At 39.7% G+C, this 21,334-nt stretch overlaps 1 protein-coding gene across 2 annotated transcripts in view; it reads right to left on the bottom strand.

Annotated features, from left to right (window-relative positions):
• otud7b (OTU deubiquitinase 7B) overlaps positions 1 to 17,788 on the bottom strand; it is a 47,502-nt gene extending 29,714 nt beyond the window's left edge. The window contains exon 1 of one of the 2 annotated variants that reach the window (XM_004568575.4): positions 17,454 to 17,788. The gene's annotated coding sequence lies outside the window, so the exon portion shown is untranslated. Of the gene's footprint in view, positions 1 to 8,421; positions 9,094 to 17,453 lie in introns of those variants that run through there. The other variant, XM_076890243.1, reaches the window with a different exon arrangement.
• Positions 17,789 to 21,334: the final 3,546 nt, after the last annotated feature.

Below are 21,334 nucleotides of genomic sequence, written 5' to 3'. Positions count from 1 at the left end.
TCAGAAACAGGGTGGATAAGCTGCGAACAATCAATCACAGTAAACACCAACCATGCTGCTGAAGGAAGCCAGCAGAAAGAAAAACAAAGGTGTGGTGAGATGGCTGTCCTTCAGCTGTCTGAATCTGTGGAGTGCTGTAATCTGGTTACTGACTGAGCTCAGTCAGCCTACACTGGCTCATTACATAAGAAAGCTACAGCTGGGAAGGAGGCTGATCATTGCCTGGCTGAGGAATGGAGGAAAATCGAGATCTTCACCTAGGTCTTCCAAAGTTGCCCTCATATGAAGGGTGCAGCACAATGGCTCTGCTGCTTGTGTATAGGAAGTGCTGCTTCAGTCTCCTCAACATAATAAGTAGAAGGCTTAAAAAAACAGAATGGCCTTATCAGACAACAGTCTTGGACAAGAAAATGCACAGCAAAGCAAACAGAGCGCAGAGCGGTGCAAAATCCTCTCATTATATTGCAATATCCTTCTATAGGGCCGGGCAATGCTTTCTTTTGCGACTACGTTGACCCCATCTTCAAGGGCAAATGGATGCATCATAGGAATAGTGTAGGCACATCACTTTCCAAGGGCTTGTATAATGCCGAAGCACTGCAGAAACAGCCTCAAGCTAATGCTAGGCTGCCGCAGACATGGTCTGCATCAATTCTCATTTTCCCTTAATTCATTTATGAAGCACTTTTAACTAATTTACTATCACTGAAGAGAAAAAAAACAGTTTCACAATTCAATTACAATATTTAGGACTTTAAACTGCTGCATTCTCAGGGAGAGACGTATGGTTTCAGTTGCTATTGGGTTACATCTCAGAAATCAATAGAGTAAATTTGAGTGTGCCTATTGCCCTGGACAAAAGGAAATATGCTAGCAAGCTGGTCATTGGAGAAAAATCAATAATCCCACTGAACTACAGCTCAGGGGGAAATGCACAGGCATGTTGCTGACATATGAATTATGGGGACTAGTGGACCAGTTCAAGTCCATTAGCAAAAAAGAAAAGAAAAAGCTTCTTCATCAGACTCAGACAGTGTCTTTTGTCTTAAAAACAGCAAAAGCTCTGTTGTAGCTGCAGGAAAGATGGGTTATAGTCTTTCCAAATAAGGTTATTGATTTTATTTAGAGGCACACTACTCTGATATGTCGATACGTTCTGATACTGCCTTAAAAAGTTATATGAGATGCCATGACAATGAACCAATCTACAGAGGTGATCTAATCAATACAATCCTACTTTGTATCTTTAGTCCACTGGCTGCAGTAAGGACAGCCAAAATAGCAAGGAGGACCAACGATTTAGAGTTTCAAGCTCATTTGCCAACAACCTTTTGTAATGTCTTTGCAGTACTTTGTGATTTAACTGCAAAATGTGCCACCACAACAGAGCTTCAGCTTTCAGCACCTGCTCAGGGTCTATAACAATTTGCAGTATGATGTTGAATGTAAATCTAAAGAATCTAATAATGATTAAAACTAAAGAAGTATCCGAACCACATTTCCCCCTCATTCTGTTTAGGAGACTTTAGTTGTTGTTGTTTTCACAGCCAACAGTACTTGGCAAAAGTCCAGGCCTGTAAGACCGCTATATACTGATATAAAGTCCCGACAGGTGCAAAGGTGCGAGGTCCAGACCAACGCTTCTTGTTGCCTTAATTATCTGTTAGTTTCTTTTACAACACTGGCAAAGCAATGTTTAAATCGAGTCCAGCATTTGGGTAAATATAATAATCATAAAATACACTTTTAGTTGATCAAATGAGCAGAAAGAACAGTTAAATGAATACACTTCAACAAATTAACTATATGCAGACCAATCATGCTTTCATGTACAGTCACGACCCAAAGACCCATTTTGATCCAAGAAAAAAAAAAGCTGATTTGCATAAACAAGAATGATTCAGTGAGGAATCCAGCTTTTTAATGTAAATCTAGTACTGGATCAGTATTGGATCAGAAAGCAAGGTATGAGAACTGAAAAAGCTGGATAGCTGCATTCCTACTTATTTTTCTTCCACTTGGCTTGTCTCTGCAAGAGTACGCTGCAAGAAGTGTCAGGTCTAACGAATGTTTACAAACAAGTCAGGAATTTAAAAAATTAAACAAAGTAGGCGAGATGAGCCTCCCTGCAAGGAAAATAAAAACACATTTCAACCCTGCTGGCTTAGCCACCATCTGCGGGTGTCTGTGTGTGTAATGCGTAAGACAACACCACCATCCCGAATGCACACACAGCTGATGTCAGAGATTCCACACCATGCCCGCCCTCTCCAGGCCGTGCCACCTGAGCTGGATGAGTCCAAAAGCTGTCCAGTCATCAAACAAAAAATATGCAAAGTCTAATGTCCCTCTCACAGCCTGCCTATCCCATTTGCTGGCTCAGAAACAGGCAAACCTGATCCATGTGAACCTCTGTTTTTTCCCCTGGATGAGTGCTCAAGGCAAAACAAGGTGAAGAAAACAGGATTTACTTACAGATCATTTGATCACAGTTTTCACATTTGAGTTGCACACTGCAGCCGTTTTAAACTTCATGACTGAACCAAGAAATTCCTCCAGTTTATCTGGTCTAAAAATAGTGCGACACTGGTAATAAGGGGGAGAAAAACACATTCACAGACATTTAGGTCAACTATTAGCATTGTTCATGAAAACAGGGTCCGTGAATGTCCATTACACAGCTGCGCACTTGTTCTGAGTGTCTATCTTTACATCTAAACCAGAGCAATAACAACTGTGTAAGCACCACCACCAATGCAAACAGAGAGTTACCATCTAATCTGAGCTGCCAGAATTAGAGCAACCTCCTGTTTCAGATAGCCTAAAAATAATCCACTCCTAATCACAGTTTAAACATAGAAAGTCTGCACAGTCGAGAGCTCAAAAACAGCTGATGGCTAAGATTTAAACACTGTCAGGGACAAAACCCAAGGAACGTGTAATGCTTCAATCAGAGACAATCAAATCAGTGACGTCATCTTCTCCTTCTGAAAGCATGAAATCCTTTATCATTCAGAGCTAATTTTCATTAACAAAAACCATTTATGTTTTTTGAAAGTGCACTGTTCTTAGGAATCATCATTCTCTGGTCCTTAAGCTGACTGAAACACAAAACACCAGTTAGCAAGGTTTTTAGAGAGTGGATGACCTAATAAGCTAGAGTATGCTTATGTTTCCTTTCCTTTGTATGAATGCATGTCTTCAGAGTTTCCTGTTTAAAAAGAAAAGTCTCAATTAATGCTTGTCAAAGACCTCTTTAGGCCTAACAAAGGCCTAACAATACCAAAATGATCTCTTATTTTTGGACTTTTCCTTTTCCTATAAAGAGCTTTCAAGATGGGAACATAACCACGCAACAATACACTGTAATATTCCTTACCACAATATACATTTCCTTTTTTTCAACCACACATTACAGTAAAGCTGTTTTCTTTGGATTTTGGTCCGGTCCTAAATACAACCTCTACAAATGTAATATCTACAGCAAGTTTTATGACTGTATTTACTTGATTTTCATTTCAGATTTTTTATGTCAAACAGCTAGCTTGGTTTCAAATCTGTACAGGTACAATGCACAGACACTGACATCTGCTAATTAGTGGTTAATTATTAAACTGTCAAAATGGCAGAATTTAAGTAATTTAAGAGGAGGGACCAGCAACCAAATTTCAGGCAGGAGGTAAAAAGTAGTGAGATTACACACATTTTGGTGTTATTTGCTGTTCATGCATGGTAAACTGTTGCTTTTAAAAGACTTTAGCATAAGTTTTGGTCAGAAACCAACACGTTGCATGTATACAAAAATCAGTTAAGTGTATGACCTTTTGTGTTAGACTTGAGGCAACACTACCCTGTTGATATACATGCAGTGTTGGGGAGTAACGGAATACATGTACCGCCGTTACGTATTTAAAATACAAAATATGAGTAACTGTATTCCGTTACAGTTACCGTTTAAAAAGGTGGTATTCAGAATACAGTTACTTTGTTGAAATAAATGGATTACACTGCGGTACTTTCCTGTTTCATATTGTCGCGGGTCAGGACTGTTTGGGTTTTGTTTGACAGCTACGTTCTGTTGTTCCAGGCGGCAGCTTTACGGTTGCCATGGTTAGAGGGCGACGCTCTCTCTCTCTCTGCGACTGTGTGTTTCCTGGGTGAGAGAGCGCCTTTTCGTTGTTGTTGTGCTAAGCTAACAGGCAGAATGCTACAAGCATAGCTTCGGTGTTCGCTGTTCGCGTTTGGTGTGAACACACCGTAAAGAATGTAGCATCATGGGCAGTGTAGTCCGTGTTGCAGGGAGAATGGACTGCCATACACGTTATGGGTCTGTGAGCGCGAGGAGGGAGAAAAAGGGGAGTGGAAAGGTACGAGTTGTCATCGAGGAAAAACGGGAGCTGGAAGCATCTAAATATAATAATAACCACTTCAGCCAAGAAGAGTGCCTGACGAGCCCAGTTGTAAGTAAGCTATTAAGACTCGACTGTACACCGTGTTCGTGTTTTCCTCCGAAAACAATAAGTTCCGTTGGAGCAGTCTTTCAACGCCTCTCTCTGTCAATAAAAGTTGACCCACACAACAAAGTAAAGCTATTTTTCGGCTACGAGCCCGACACAGAACCCACCGTATTAGTCAGAGGTCCCTTTACTACAGTTCGGAGTCGCGGACCTTCAGTAACAGTAATAAATCACACAGCAATAGTACATTCACGTTGTTGTAAAAAGCATGATAATATATTAAGTAATCCAAAGTATTCAGAATCCGTTACTGTCATTGAGTAACGTAACGGAATACGTTACAGAATACATTTTGGGGCATGTAATCTGTATTCTGTAATGGAATACATTTTAAAAGTAACCTTCCCAACACTGTATACATGCACCACGCAAGTAAGCACAAAGTGCATGTAGTGTATGTAGTCTGCACACAGAGGCGTTCTGATTGAGGTACAGTGATGGTTTAGGACAAAATGTCTCCTGGTCAGTGGAAAGCTTCAACTTTTTCTTCAGTCATACGTAAACTCTTGCTGATATTCACTGGAGCAAAGTAATAATAGCCAAGTCCAGCCAGCTGAAATGGGCAGTATTAGCTTCTGAACACAAGTGTTTATCAAAGTGTCTGAGAGCTGATGTCATCGTGTAGCAGAGCATGTAGGAGAGATGTTTGACTTCACTTAGTCCACTTTCCTCTAAAATACTGCTCTGAATGCCACAGCATGAATCACCCGACTCACATATCAGTGGACAAGAACAAGAAACGTGAGCGCTGATTTTTATATAATGGATACAGTGGCATCAACAACTTCTCGATGAAAATAAACAAGCACACATTTTCCTCTTTAACAGGATATGGCTTAATTGACAGCAGCAAGTGATTTCTGATCCATGGTCATTAAGATTCTGCCTGAATGGTCCTTTTACATAAATTTAGAAAACTAAATATGTACAAAACCAGTAAGAAAACAAAGGAAAAAGTTTAATCATTTAATTCTTTAAATCCACAAGAACGTCTTGACTCAAATTAGGGCTGGGCGATATATCGAGTTTTTTAAAAATATCGATATATTTTCATACGAGATATAAGATGTGACAATATCGTTTATATCGACATAGTCTATGTTACGTTATAATTATACTTGTGGAGCCGCAGGTTTGCCTCTCTTTCGTCCACTTTTGTCTCTATGCAACGTTACTCTGCCTCGCCTCTCCTTCACTGAACACAACTCCGCCTCCCCCATAGCTTCACCTGACAATGACAAGGCAATGACAAGATGAAAGCGGAAAATCTCCGTTAGCGAATTACCGCGGATGGCCCCGTGCGTGGGGCTGGACGGTGTCAACGTGTTAGCGAGCTAACCGCGCTAACGAGCTAACCGCGCTAACGACATGCAGCCCGGAGGGGCTGCACGGCCTAAAATCCTTTCATTTTCTCAAAACTCGACAGTGCGCCTTATGTATGAATTCTGGTTGTGCTTACTGACCACGAACCGATTTTATGTGGTACACAGCGCTCAGCAATCTGTCAAAAAATTTTTTAATATGACTTTGCTAAGCTACGGAGCTGCACGGCTTGATGTCGGAGGATTATGGCTACCGGGGAGGAGCCTCGCGGAGTGATACGTACTGTGTGTGTATAAGGACCACAAATGGCACCTGTTCAGAGACGTGGTGCAGCTGTGAAATCTGTCTCTTTGTTATTATGCTCAGCGTCTATTAGTTTACATTTTGACTGCACAATTGTGAGCTTTTTGTTATGCACAAAAACAACATTTTCTTTTATTTATGGACCATGATTATTTAATAAATGCTGATAATTTATTTTTGAGTAATTTCTTCATGTACATCTACGCTGTATGTTTTTTTGTTTTGTTTTGTTTTGTTGTTTTTCCATAACTTGTGTATCTGCAAATATACACATTCTGTATTTTTCATATGAAAGAAACTATACTGTGGTGGGGCTTGCTAATTTCTTGTTTTTGATTTATGTATGTTATGTTTTGTTTTACTTCATATGTTTATATGTTTCATATGTTGTTTGTTTAATTTAAGACAAAAAAAAAAAATTAAACGAATGAGAGGTAAAACTTGAGGGGGTAGGGACAAATAAGTAAATACTTCAGCCTACTCCTTTTCAAACAAATAATGGAATGATATTTTGTAATGATTGTGAAGGCACATGTTTGAAATGTTTGAAATAAAAATGAACTGAACTGAACTGAAAAGTGCCCGTGTGACATCTGGGACACAGTGTGACTAAGAACTCTCTTTTTGTTCTTAACTTATGGCTTTAAAAAAAAAAAAAAAAATCGAGATATATATCTTATATCGCCATCCAGCTAAAAAATATCAAGATATGAATTTTGGGTCATATCGCCCAGCCCTAACTCAAATATTCCAAAAACAAAAAAGTAGGCCATCCTTAGCAGATGAACCTTTTCACTTTTAGTAACTGACAAAGTTTTGACAAATAATTAATAGATTAACCAAGAAAATAACTGATTAGTTTAACTGTACCTGTACATGTGTTATCATGAAATTAATATAGTAACATGTAGCATTAATGCTGAGATAGTTATGATTACTCATTTACATACAGGTGCAGGCCAATCTTTATTTCCTCCTTTCCTGTCCATTATGATGGTTTACTAGACCTCAGAGGGTCCTAGGCTATGCCCGGGGCATGTCTCTGCAGTCAGGCTCAGTAATCACCAGTCAAGGAGCGATAATTAACAACCCCACATGAAGCAGGCGGCTGTGGAAAAGGGCTTTAGGGGACTATAAGTGGCATTCCCACATACCACACAGAGACCACACTGCTTTGTGCACGGGGGTCAGTGCGATGGGTGACTGAAACAGCAGAAAATGTAATGAGGGTATTTGATCCTCAAAGTGAGAGGGGGAAGTGGAAGCTAATCTGCCATCAATGCATTACTGGTTCAGAGGCGCACACAAAAAGAAACCCAAAATAAGACATTAAGAATGATGACCCCTGCATGACTTCATGGAAGTCTGTGCTCTGCAGACCAAAAGAGGTGCACAGACACACAAATGCTGGTCCAGTGCTGCTGAACATCCAGCGAGAAATGCTGCTGTGCCTCTGAAGGACATCAGCACAGAGACTGATGGATAAATTGCTTCCTGCAGCTGTCATCCTAAACTCTAAACCGGTTTACAAAAGTCCTCAGCTGGCCTTGGTGGACTCAGTGATTTGTATTCTCTGTGAAGAAGCACAAGCCTCTGCATCCATCTTAAAACTGCCTACCTAAATATTCTAAAGGCTGGAAATTTTCACAGTAAATAACAAAGTGTGTTTTGCCTCTAGAAAATTAATTAAGATGATTACAATAATAGCACAGGATTCCCATGTGCATGTCCAAACATGACACAAGCTCATCTTTGGTGATACAGCTGAATGACATGGAGGACCGCCCAACCAAGTAACCAAGACTTTACCAGTAAACATGACATGAGAAAGGTCAGAGTAGATGATTAGCAGCAACTGGACTTTAAAAGAAGAGCAGGGAAAAAAAGAGGGCGTTGCCAATTATAGTTAGATGACCCTGTACCTGTGGGTCCTACCCAAGTGAAGTGAATGTGAATGCAAGCACTTCTACACAATAACACATACTACAGTGTTTGAGCTGTGATTATTGACCAAAGGTGATAAGTCTAAAGTTGCTTTGGCAAGCCTAACCAATCTTAAAGATGACTAAAATCACCTCCTCTGTTGCTTTGATCCGTGCATTAATTTTAAAATAAACTGGCAATATTTGATGTTACAGGGATGACACTGATGCCAAAATATCCTTTTTGCTTCATGTCTAAACAATTAGTATTGCATAATTCACATTTAAAAGGCAAGTGAGATGACTACTGCTTTCATTTGCATATCAACCCTCAAGGAATACAAGACATTTCTTACACTCCAACTTGATCTTCGGCTGCGCCATTTTAAAATTAAGCACATTCGTTCCAGTCCTGCAATACAAAAACTGTTGTAAATAAAAGAGCTTAGAAACTGCTTAATACAAGAAACAAAATGGATCTGTGACTTGCAAGTACAATACCTACAACAGTGAAGATCTACTAAATCAGGCTGAATGTGAAGCCAACCAAGCCCTGCCCGATCTAAAGCCAGCGGCTAAACAAGCACCAGCCTCTGCAGGCATGCAGCACTAATGCTCATGTGAATCCCCACGTGCTGCAGGCCAGTCGCTATACACAGCAGGGTGACTTCACGTCACACCCCATATGATGTCATCCTGGGGGAACAGGCTCCTCATTAGGGCTGTGTGTGGGATTACTCCTGATGTCCTGGATCAACGAGGCAGAGCAGGAGACGATAATGTCCCCTAGTCTGCACAAGAAAAGGCACATGCCCAATAATATGCTTTGAAATAAACATTAATCTCAAAGAACATGTTGAGTGATTTACTACAACTGCCGAATTTACCAAACTGAACATCCACTTAAAGACACTGATGCTGATCAATGAGTCCAGCTTTACTGCCACCCACCTTACAGTTAGTGTTGTTCTAGCTGTGAAGGACAGAATTTAATAGAAATCACCTCACTTGTTAGGAGTTTGTTTCAGTATTTCAGACAGCTGCCAACCTAAACACCAGAATCCGTCAGTCAGAAGTCCTCATTTGGTCCTGATGGAGTCCTGTTAACCTTTAGATTTTGTGGAACAGTCAACTAAATGATCTCTGTTCTCACTAGTCAGCAGCAAAAATAATAGCTGGTTAAACTAATTATCCATATTGTATCCATACAATAATGTGCAACCCCAGTTAACGTTTGTTTCTAAATCACTATGACACCACCTGCCTCTGTGCCTTTCTGTGATCTAACAATGTAAACTACCAGGTGGAATTGGGCTGTGCGATATGACTAAAATCTCATATCCCAATATTAAGACATCTATCGTCCCGATAACGATATAAATCACAAAAATTTTACATTTTCTGAAAGTTCTGTGAATCTCGGGCAGCTCGACTTGCAGGAAGTGTTTACAGCTGGGCGTCGTGTACCTGGAGTCGAGTGTTTTAACCGATGCATGAAACGATACATTTTTAGACATAAGTTGTAACGGCCGCCGTTTTCTTTGTGAGTATTTATTACACGGCGTGCTGCGGGGAAAAGCCTGTTCTAACGTTTGAGTCTAAGGTTTATTTTTTAGCGCCTGACGGCTCTTTTTTGCTTCTCATCCGTAAATAGTCTGCATGCTCTTTCACGTGATTCAGTTTATTTTGGAAAGTCTCAACAGGATCTTGAGCTTTATTGTGAAAACTTTGTGGAAAATAAGCAGACACGTGATGGTTTTACTGTTGTTGTTGCTAACGACAACGAATAAAAAGAGGCGCTTGTCCGTCAGTCGTGTGGTTATATAAGAGAAAGAGAGAACTTTAAGAAATGAATATAGCCACTACAGTGACCATCAAAACAATGAAAAAAATATTGCCGTAAACAGTTTATTTTGCGACACCACGATACAAACGATAGTGTAAAATACAACGATAGATGTTTTTATATCGTCATGAAGCCCTAAGGTGGAATACAGGACACATGACTGCTGCATGAACCAGCATGGTTCTGCAGTACTTTAAAGTCCAAAATTAACTAATGACTCAAAAAGATAAATATGGTACAGACAGAGCTGGGCGATAGAACGATAACGATATGTGTCGCGATATAACTTTTACTCGATAGAGAAATTAAGCTATCGCGATAGACCTCGCCGCTCTTGTCCTCAAAAAAAAAAAAAAAAAAAAAAAAAAAAAAAAAAAAAAAAAAGGTCAGCCAATCCAAATTAAGTAGCGCAGAGCCGAACCAATCACAGCTGCAGCGTCACGTCGCGTGACTTGTTACATACAGCACAAGTGCCAAGCCGCACGTGTGTTTGTTTGGGAAGCAGCCAGCGGGTAATGGAGGAAATGAGTGTGCCGACTAGAAAAATCAACCGAGCGTGACCGAAGAGAAAACAGATGATGGTTCCAATGCCGGAGAGATTGTCGAACGGAAGAGCCATAGAAGTTCCGTAGTGTGAAGGTATTTCGGCTATTTCAAGTCTGACAAAAAATAGAGTAGCCTCACTGTAAATGTGCTGAAAGCAAGTCTGGAAATACAATAAACTGGTGCATGCGTCACACTGTGCGCCACTTTATTGTTTCGGTGAAATGAATTTCTACAATACTGTTACTGTTAATTCTACTCTCTGCAGTGTTTAAATGCTTACATATACACACAGTTACTGTCCGTCCACACATACGACTCGGTTCTGCTTCTATGCCCCAGCTTTGTTTACTTTTTCCCACCGAGGCTTCTAGACTTCTGATTGGCCAACATTTCTGCACGGTTAGGAATCTAGTGCCACCTGCTGCTTTGGCATGTTCATAGCAGCGTTTTCCTTCATTTCTGCCTTTACGTGTGGACGGGATTATTTTTTAAAACGTAAACGGAAAATCTCCGTTTTCAAAAATACCCGTGTACGTGTGGACGTAGCCTCAGTCTCTGACTGGAAGCGCTAATTCGTCATTCGGCTTTTGTCAGACTAAAGTAACTGTTAAAACTGTTTGAAAAGCTCAGCTATACAACAAGGAGAGGTTGAGAATTTCCTTTTAGTTCTCAGTTTATTTGATATTGACAAAAGTTAGTCAGTTTTGTCTGTTCTTCTGTAAAACAAACTAAGATTTATTTTTAGAATTAATATTTTGTTTCTAAGTGGAATTGACAATTTAGTCTGTTTTGTTTGTTCTATTTTGAAACTTAAACGCTTTAGCGGCTGCCTTTTGTATAGTTTGCAATATTTGCCTTTATTTATCTGAAAAAGTCTCATGTTCCTTAAGTACATCTACCCTGTTGAACTTATTATGGGAAATAAATATTTAAATAAAAACAAGCTGCTGATTATTTCACATTTTACTTGTGAGCAACGGCACATTTAAATCTTACAAATATAGTTATTTGGCTTATATCGTGATAGATATCGTTATCGCCTGAAATGAAAAAAACATATCGTGATATGAAAAAATCTCATATCGCCCAGCTCTAGGTACAGATTAAAACGGGCCAATGTATTTAATTCACTTCTATGTTGGTCTGCGTTAACCATGCATCAGCTGCAGTGCACCAGCTCCTTCAGAAGTCCAAACAATCCAGAATACTTTAAAATGTCTGAAGTTTCATACACGCACACAGCGTACAAATAGGGCAGTCATTTCAAACTATTTTTCTAAACTTGGCTTTGGATGATATTATAGCGAGTACACAAGCCCCACCCACACACTGTTAAAGCCCTTTGCTTACCATGAACAGCCAAAAGAAGAGAAAACAGGACAATAAAACAACTGAGGATTTTTTGAAACTGTGACTCATGCAAAGCTACCCTTGCAGAGTCAAAGAACAAAACCATGTAGCTAGAAATGAGCATAATAAACTTCCTCAAAGACCAATCGGCTGAAAACATTTATTCCTATCATAAAGGAAAAAGTTGTATCTGCAACAATAGATAAAACAACCACTGCTTAAAAAGTGAAAGACAAATAGCACTGTGGTGATGACAGATAAGACTGTGAGGTTCTGGCAAGTACAGCTGTAATAAATTCTTGAGTCTGGTGTGGTACAGTGATCAAAGTAAGTGATACAACAAGCTTTCACTACCACAGCTTTTCTCATGGGAGTGGCAGCCCATGCTGTATTGGATTATAGTTTTTCAGGTGGAACAAATAAAACTGTTACACCTTAGTTTGCGTTGGCCTCTATTCTGTCAACCGCATGAATTAACTAAACACAGACCGGGCATAATCCTGCTATCTACAACTTAACATGGGTGTAGAGTGGAGACCTGGAACATGGGGTGAGGACCTGTGTGGCCAGCATCTATTTACTGATATTTTTTTAACTTATATCATCTGATATGTAAAAAGTTTCAACCAGTGTATCAGTGACATCCCCAAGTTGCACTTGTAGCCTAAGAACAATTTTGTATTTAATATATGTATATGTCAATGCTGTTCAAATACCTGCTTAAAATGAGTTTTTGTAAGTATGCACTGTATTTTGGCCACTTAATAAATAAAAACTTTTTTTTCTCAAATGCAAGACAAACCTTTACTGTTACATATACCGGCTGAAATGTCATCTCATAGTTGCTATGCTGTTTTTCTACATTTAGTATTTTGCTGGGTGAATTTAAAATAATAATTATAAATTATATTACCAATAAGTATTTTTATTTAAATATAAATTACATTTATTTTGATTTCAAACTAGCTTTTATTTTAGTGAAATGTCTTATTTGTTTTGATAAAGTGTACTTCACCTTTATGAACTATAAACTCCTCTAATGGTCATAGCTATTTTGTCAAAGACTACAGAGTTTCCCCAGTTTGGAGGATAAATCAAATATAGTTTATACTATAGTATAGTGTACTACGGTATATAATGAGTGTCAACAGATGCCTGATTTTTGTGTTTTTCTTTACACAAATAAAAATATTTTACTCATAAACAAACGAAGAAACGGTATAAAATGACAAATTTTGGACTCAAACATGCATGTTTTCAAAGTAAAGCAGCTGCTGGCACCCAGGTAAGCACCTCAGTTCATAGTATCTACCCATCCTGGACACAAATGGCCCTGGGCACTGGCTAGCTGCTGTGTCACAAGACTGGCAGGCAACCAGCCATGGTGGGGAGGGTGGGGCTGCAAAGAGTTTTATGAGTTGCTGTCTGGACATGGAGACCTCTTAGAGACAAGCCACCTATTGATCCTCGTGTCGCTGTGGCAGTGCAGAGACTAAAACTGTTTTTGCCTTTTATCTTATCCCCTTCCTGTGTTTCTAAATAGTGCTACTTAAAGATATAAGAGCACAGATGGATGTGGGTTTTAAGTCTTTTTTGGAAATCTGCAAAGAGTCCAAACAAAACAAGGCTTAGTTCATGCCTTACCACCAGTGGGACATGCACACTTAACAGGAAAAAAATCATCTGGTTGTCCTACTAACCTCATCTACTTACTTATTAATCTGACCGTGTTTTCCTGTGGGAGTAGGCCAAACGGGCCTGGCCGTGTAACTGACACTGCACCGCTGACAGTGAGCAGCTGTTTGGGGGAACTCAGCGAGAGGAAAATTTAAATTTTCATACCCTCTGCATGGCTGAAACAGACAGGTTAGCTTGTATAACATTATATTCACCAAGACAGCCACAAAGGATATTCAGCAAAATAAGTGTGTGACACATGTTTACAGCACTCTCACACTAACTGGCACAAAACCTTAAAGAAAGTCATACAGAAAGTCAAACAAGTTCAACTGGCTGTCCGTCATGTGAAGTATAAATCAAGAGTCACTGCTGCTCTGTCTTTATTGCCACATGTAACTGCAAAACAGTGTGCAAATAAGCCCATGACCATCAGCTCATAAAACTTCATGTTGCCAGAGTCATGACAAACCCTGTTACACAGGTAATATAAGTGTCTAGTTACATCTCATCATTTTGGATGACAGCAGGGCATGCAATGCTTCAGAAGGTGAAAAAGCTCATGTCCCACTCCACACAGTTTTGTAATCGTTCATTAACAATAAAAGAGCTTGCAAACTAAATTTGAGTGAGATACAGTTTAGCACGCTGGCTCAAACAAAGCCTTTGTCAATATGAAGGTAAGCGCGACTGCTTTGTACTGAGTTTAGGTAAAAGGTCTTTGGTTGATATAAATGTAAGCATTGTCCTGTTATTTTTTGATAAAGCAAAATGTATTTTAAAGTTAGCCAAACTAAAACCAACTTTAGAAAAAAGCAATTAAAAACATTTTAGCCCCGGTCTTGGTGATTTCCCTTCGAGAACAAAACCTCTTGAGTGGGCACCATCAGTGTCACTGTGACCCGAGGCTACTGTGAACTCCCAACCACATAACATTTGAATCCTGTTAAGAGATCTGATGCATATGATACACTGCAGATTACAAACCACATATTTAAACTTGGATCAACCAAATTCAAATGGTTCGAGGGAAATCAAAGAGCAATAACTCAGTAATGTTTGTTTTGTTCTGTTCCACTGGATGCAGGCTGAGCTACTGCCTGTTTAGTGCACTGAGAAGGCAATTTAATAGACTGCATACCTGTGCCTATAATCCACATATTTACAAAGCAGCAGAGCACTTTTTGTTTTCAGTTTTCTTTTTTTTACTTTTACACCCTGCCAGTTTGGAAACTGTCTTGCAGTCAGAAGGATGCTACACCCCTCTTAAAATACTCGCCTGAGGTGCTCTCTCTGCTGCTGTATGAATCAATATAATATGTTCCTTCAAGTGTTGAGGACTTGTATAATGAAACCTGACACAAACCCTCAGAAAAACTGAGCATCATGGTAAATAGTTGCCACCATGAACTGTTGGGCAGCTTTATCACTTTAATTACCAACAGTGAGATAATGGGTGCAAATATGAGGTGCGGTCAAAAACTTCACTGACTGCACCTATGAAAATAAAAATGTTTAAAATGTTGATAAATGTTCCCTTCATTGAATTCATATTAGTTGACCAATGCAGCAACATATGAATCCCTGTGATTTCATCCTGAATAAAACAAAGTTGTTTTCTTCAAATTACAGACATTGTTAGAAAAAAAAAAAAAGGATCATTTAGGTTGTTATCTAACAACTTCTTGGCATAATTTAGTCAGATACATCACGCCCAGTTTTAAAACACTAAGAAGGCAACAATTAAAATGCTCACCTTGAAGTTTATAATCTATATTTTCAACACTTTCTCTTTCTTTACATTTTAAACTACGTAACAAAAAAACAAAATTGAAAAAAAAAAAAAATCTCTGTTGAGAAGAAAATCTATTTTTCCACGTTCATGGCCAAAAATTGGGCTACTTTCGTAATGACAGTTAGCAAAGCTTTGAGAGTGACGCATTTAAACAGGAAGAAGGATTCATGTCTACGGCTTGTTGTCCAGCATAGTCATGCTGACAACCAAGAAAACTAAGCTAAAAAGAAGTGACAACCACTGTAGTTTAATTCTGTTTTTTTTTTTTAATTAAGCAGTTTGAATAATCAAAATAATGCTGTTGAATTATAACCATCCTAATGATTCACAGCACCACCAACCCCTCCAGTCTCTAAATGTAGACTTCTTGCACCCTTTAGAGGTGAAAAATATTTACTTTATGTATATAGACACAAATCAGTACATATGGGGACTTGAAAATTCAGGGACATGAAAATAAGATTTGGAAATTGATCAAATTAACACACCAAAAGCTGTGATCAAATCAGATCAGATCGAGCTGCAAAAGTCACTCGCGAAAAGACAAATATTACAGTCAAAGTGCACTGGTAGTTTCATTCAACTTTCCACACTGGTACTGATCAGCAGTTGCTTGTGTGTCCTACATTTCAAGCATCATCCTTCACAGCCACTGGAAACAGTGAGTATGGGTGGAGGGCTGAATGTGTTTCTTTTTCCTACTACACCATACCTAACTTCTCAACGAGCTTCCTCTTCACTGCTGTGTGTTTATTACAGTGTGCGTTTTGTTTTTAATCAAAATCAGCAGTCAAAGCACACCCAGCCTGGCCTTCTGGATGGCTTTGCAAAGCGTGCAAATTTCAGAGAAGACACTTGCAATTCTCTCTGCTTTTACAGACAGAAGTAAAATACTTGTGTTATTGAGATCCAAAATACATGTGTGAAGGTCATGTGCCTTTAAATAGCCACTATATATTTTAAAATACATGTAACACCAATAGAGTGATGAAATGTGGAAATACTGGTTTTAATTGCACTCCTTTTGCCTAAGAGATCCTTGACTGCTTATCATTTGCAAATGTTTTTCCTAAGTACCCATACTTCTTCACACAAAGACATTTTGTGTATATAAAGGATATTATCCAGTGGTTTTATACGTCAAACAAGCTTTGGATCAAAGTGAGCTGTACATACCCTGCTCACTAAAATTACTTTTGACACCCCTGCTGTAGGCCAAATACACTGAAGAACTTGTACCTCTGTCCTACTTTTCATATAGGCTGTCTGTCCTGGTGTCCCTGCAAACAAAAGAGTCCACAACTACAAGACCTAAATAATTCAAGGCAGAGTGCAACCTAATACTTTCTCGCTGTGGTGATGTAGAGAAAAATATGCCAAATAAACCTAGTTCTAGTTTCAGAATGAGTAAAAAGCAGTGAACCCTGTGACCCGTCAGCTCAGGCAGGAGCCTCACACAGAGTTAGATGCTTATTCAGACTCAATAAACCCAGTTGTTTTGGTTAGAAATTGTGGTGTGTGAAGAGCTGGCTCTGGTAATTTCCTGTGAGCTGGTCTTTTAAGTCAATGTTACATCACACATGCACCTTAAATAAAAGGCGGACTCCGATAAGCTGGATCGTGACTAGAAGCTCCCAGAAAAAACGAGATGATGACTTAACTTACTTCCACAGGCAGATGCACAACTACTAAAGAGATCAGCTGAAATTGATATCAGTGTTCACACTGCTTAGCTGACAGCTGAGGCAGTATTCAGAAACCAGTTCTGCTCTGCGCTGAATCCTAACGCTACACACGATGATGGCTTGTCCCCACTGCTGACTCTGAGCCAGCTTTTAATGGCTAGAACTATTCTTTGAAGAAGAAATATCAGGGAACAATAAACATGCTTACATAAACGCATTTGAGGCGTTCAACGCATGAGGTTCATGCACCGTTCAAACATATCCCACTAACTTTATTTGCACCCATTAGTAATTATAATCGTCCATTTAAAGTCTGCCAGACATGCGCATGAATGCTCACCATAAAGAAGTCCTGTACATTTTTTTCAGTTATTAGAACGAACCGTTACCTTTGGCTAGCAAGTGGCTACTTCAAGCCTGGCTAATCAGCAGCAAGCTAACGGTAGCTTACGTTAACGCTAGGAGCTGGAGTATCCCTCTACTGCTTACCTTTAGCGGCCTCGCAGATGTTGTTTTCATCGTCCCATTCAGTTTTCCAGCAAGTGCCAACTTGTAAGTAGCAAATACGTTTCCAGTACCAACGACTTCTAACTTTTTAGTGTCCTCATATGGAGAACGGTGCGTAAAATCCCAAACCGGACCACCAGCGACAAAGTAATTTCTCCACCACTTACAACAACAACGTCAACCAAAGGTTTCAGACGGCCCCCGAGAGGACTCGGCCAATCAGAGGCGGGAGTTTTCTTTCATTGACGTTTATCAGAACCAATGGTCGGGCTAGAACATTTTGAGTGACGTTCCCCATTAGAGTAAACACCAAATGAGAACGCCAAACATCCGCCTGCCAATTGGCTGCAAGAAAATGAGAGGCCAGTGGGTTTTTTGTGTCCGCAGCCAATGACAGTGCGGCACTCAGGCCAGAGTGACAGGTGCTTTGGAGTTAACAAAATAGCTGGGGCGTCACCGTGGCCGGGATGAGGTCATCCAGGATGATGTAAACCCTACGTCATTAGCGATGCTAAATAAAACGCAGCAGGGAACACGTCCGACCGTAATCCATCTTTTCTGGAATTGTACAAACACTAATAAGCTGTGACAAAACGTGTACATTTAGCATGGTTAATATTGCTTGCAGCTTAAGAGTTGTTTTTTATAGGTCTCAGTACTTTTCATGACCATTAATGTCAATTTTCGCATGCAAAACGTTTTTTTGTTGTTTTCAAAAATAAATGGAAGTACATGTCAAACTTTTTCTACTCATGAAAGACAAACTTAGTGTTTCGTTAAGATGTTTTAGGGAATAGCTCACCAGGTTTCTTAAAAGACATTTAAAGCTCTTCCTTGCCCTTGAATGATTCATGGGGGATTGTTTAGTGGCTTCCTCTGAAAATAATCAGGTTCAAGGACTGCACTGCAACTGAGTGAAAGAAAAGGAACCAATGAGAGCATGAGGGTGGGAATGGATGTTTGTATCTGTGTGTGCCTGTTTGTTTGACGCCACCTCTCTCTAGGGACATCTCAGGCCCTCCATGGTATGGAGGCCTATCTCCCTCCACCACTTCCCCTACCAGTGGCAGACGCCCTCAGACACTGGTGGTTCTTTGTGTCCGGGGATGGGCGTCCAGGTACCCACCGGCTCACTCCTGGTGGCTGCTTGTCGGCGCCTGGAGCCTGGAGCTTACTCAGGCTCCTTCGGGGGTGGGGTGCCCTTGGCCTCTCGGCCTGGGGCTCAGTCACTCTGGCACAGCTGGCTGCCAGCAGCAGGGCCGTGCAGAGAGGTTTAAAGGGGCGGGTGCTCAAAGTTAAAAAGGGGCACATTGAACCAGGCTGAATAACAACAACACACATTCATCAAGAATCTAATATGGGAAGGGCAGGGCTGTGTTGATCTGAGACTGTAGACATTAAAAAGTCCATAGGAGAGATGGTAGCTGATTAAACAAGTGTCATGAGATAATAACAAAATGCAAAGATTGGTGACAGCGCTTGGAACCATAAGGCAACAAAAAACTGTGAGAAATAATTTAGGCTCTGCCTGTGAATCACTCTTTGCTTCTCTTCTTCCATCCCATCATTTCATATATCACTCTCCACTTGCTATGTGAGAACAAGGCACAACTTGCTATTGCAATAAACTATAATCTAATTATCCACACCTAACAACTCTTGCACTTAATCTATAATAAAATGATGACAGAAAAATGTTATAGCACTGCCTTTAGTAGCCTCACACAGCTCCTGCTGTTTCCTCCTCATGTCCTTACCAGCCATGTCTGGACAATGTTATATCATGAGTAATATATTTTTTTTAAATCCATCTAAATAAAACACACACATGCACGCACACACAGTGACATTTTAGACCTTCTTCAGAATACTGTATATACTATGGGCATCCTTACATTATTATTCATTACTAGAGCTACAATAATAAAGCAATGAGGAGGGGGTAATAAATATGAAATAATGTATTTATGATGATTCCATTTGTTTCACTATCCACTCTGTGCAGGGGCAAAGCTTATTACATTTTTAAACTGTAGAGATACAATAATTTTACTGCTGTAAAATCCAAATTTTGTCTTATTTAAAATATAAATCTAATATAATCTGCTTCTTAATGTATGTTCTTTAAATTACAGCTTGTGTTTTTTAATATATTATAATTATTATGTGGACATGCATATTAGATCGTTTTTTAGTGAAATATAATCCCTCCAGAAAGGCAGGAAAAGCCCGGAAACTTACTTTAAAACTAAATATGTTTCTAAATACTTTAAAACTAAATATGTTCCCTAAAACGGTGACAGAGCTACAGACCCATGACAGCCAGGTAGCCAGCAGCTATGACCAGCACTACTTGTGCAGTTAATAAAAGGACAGGTAATGTTTGTCGCGCTGTTGCACACACAGCTCGCTCGTTTGTTTCAGTTCGTCAGTTGCAACAAGACATCTTACCAACGTGTACGTAATAAGCTAATACTCCTGTGTGCTACACACTACAGTGTGCGCTGTACACCGACTTACTGGTTTTGTGGCATCAGTCTGTGTCTCTGAGTTAACTTGTGTTTCTCCTACAGCTCCGGACCGCTAAAAATGCGCGTGCTCTTTGTGAGCTCGTTCCCGGCGCGCAACCAGCGCGTTCTGCCGTCGAGGGCGATCATTGGTTAAATGTGATCATGTGACTGATGCAAGCCAGATCCTTTTATTTAGCAAAACTGTGATTAATAGTTAAATATTATTGTTGAGGGGCACAGACAGGACTCCGCACGCACGCACGCACACATTAAAAAAAATAAATAATTTTTTTTTAAAAAGTTGCCTCAACAAAAGGGCACCCATCAGGAAAGGGGCGGGTGCTCAAGCCCCTCTAGCCCCCCCCCCCCCCCCCCACGTGCCTGGTCTGGAGCCTTGATCTCCTCCATACCTGCTTCATGCCCAGGAGGACGGGGCTATAACTCTCCCCACACCCTCTAGCAGAGCATTACATGAAGGAACCTTTTAAATACAAGCGTGCTCACGCTCACAGGTGTACACACAGGTGCTCACACAAACTACACCCTTTTTGGCTGCTACTTCAAAGCTCACTGCGCTGTCGATCTTACGTGCTGCACAATATTTAATATTCAGTGTTATATTCACATAGATCATCAAGATGATGTTGTTTATTATATTGCTCTTTTTCTTTGCTTGTTCTCTTTTTTCTTTCTCAACAGGTGATTGATATATGTATTTTGTGTCTGATTTTGCCCTTTATCATCATCCCTCTGCCCCGCTCTTTTTCTTTCCCCCTTTCTTTCTCCTTTTTCCTTTTCCCCAGTCAAGTCTGTCCCGTGTTCAGCAAATGAAAATAAAATAAACAATAAAAGCAAAGGTGACTCAAATAGACCAATATGGCATGGCTGGGATGGTCCATTTGGTAAAGTAAATCCGTTGGGCATCTTTCTTTGCCTTTAGACAATAATTCTGATGGCAAAAGAACCAAACGGGACAGGCAAAAAAAAAAAGAAAAAAAAAGGAGCCAATGTCCCCCCCAAAAAACCCAAACCCTTGAATAAATATAAAGAAATTAAGAGGTAACTTTTACACACCACGACACTAAGTTACACACTTAACATGAAAGGTAAATTTAACTCATTTCGAAAGTAAAGATAACCTATACATTATCATTTTCCCTTTCATAAAGTATTATATATGTAAATCCTAAATGTTCTTTTCTACATTCTTCATATGTATATGATGTCTATATATGCTTATATTATCTATCTATCTATCTATCTATCTATCTATAATTTCATGCTCAATGAGCTGGTAGGCTGATTTCTCTGTTAACTGTTATTTTAAAAACAAAAAGACAAACAAATCATAGG

The sequence above is a fragment of the Maylandia zebra genome, linkage group LG11 (assembly GCF_041146795.1).
Source record: "Maylandia zebra isolate NMK-2024a linkage group LG11, Mzebra_GT3a, whole genome shotgun sequence".
Lineage (NCBI taxonomy): Eukaryota > Metazoa > Chordata > Actinopteri > Cichliformes > Cichlidae > Maylandia > Maylandia zebra.
The sequence above is the reverse complement of the archived record's forward strand: the minus strand, read 5'-3'. Positions and strand labels throughout refer to the sequence as shown.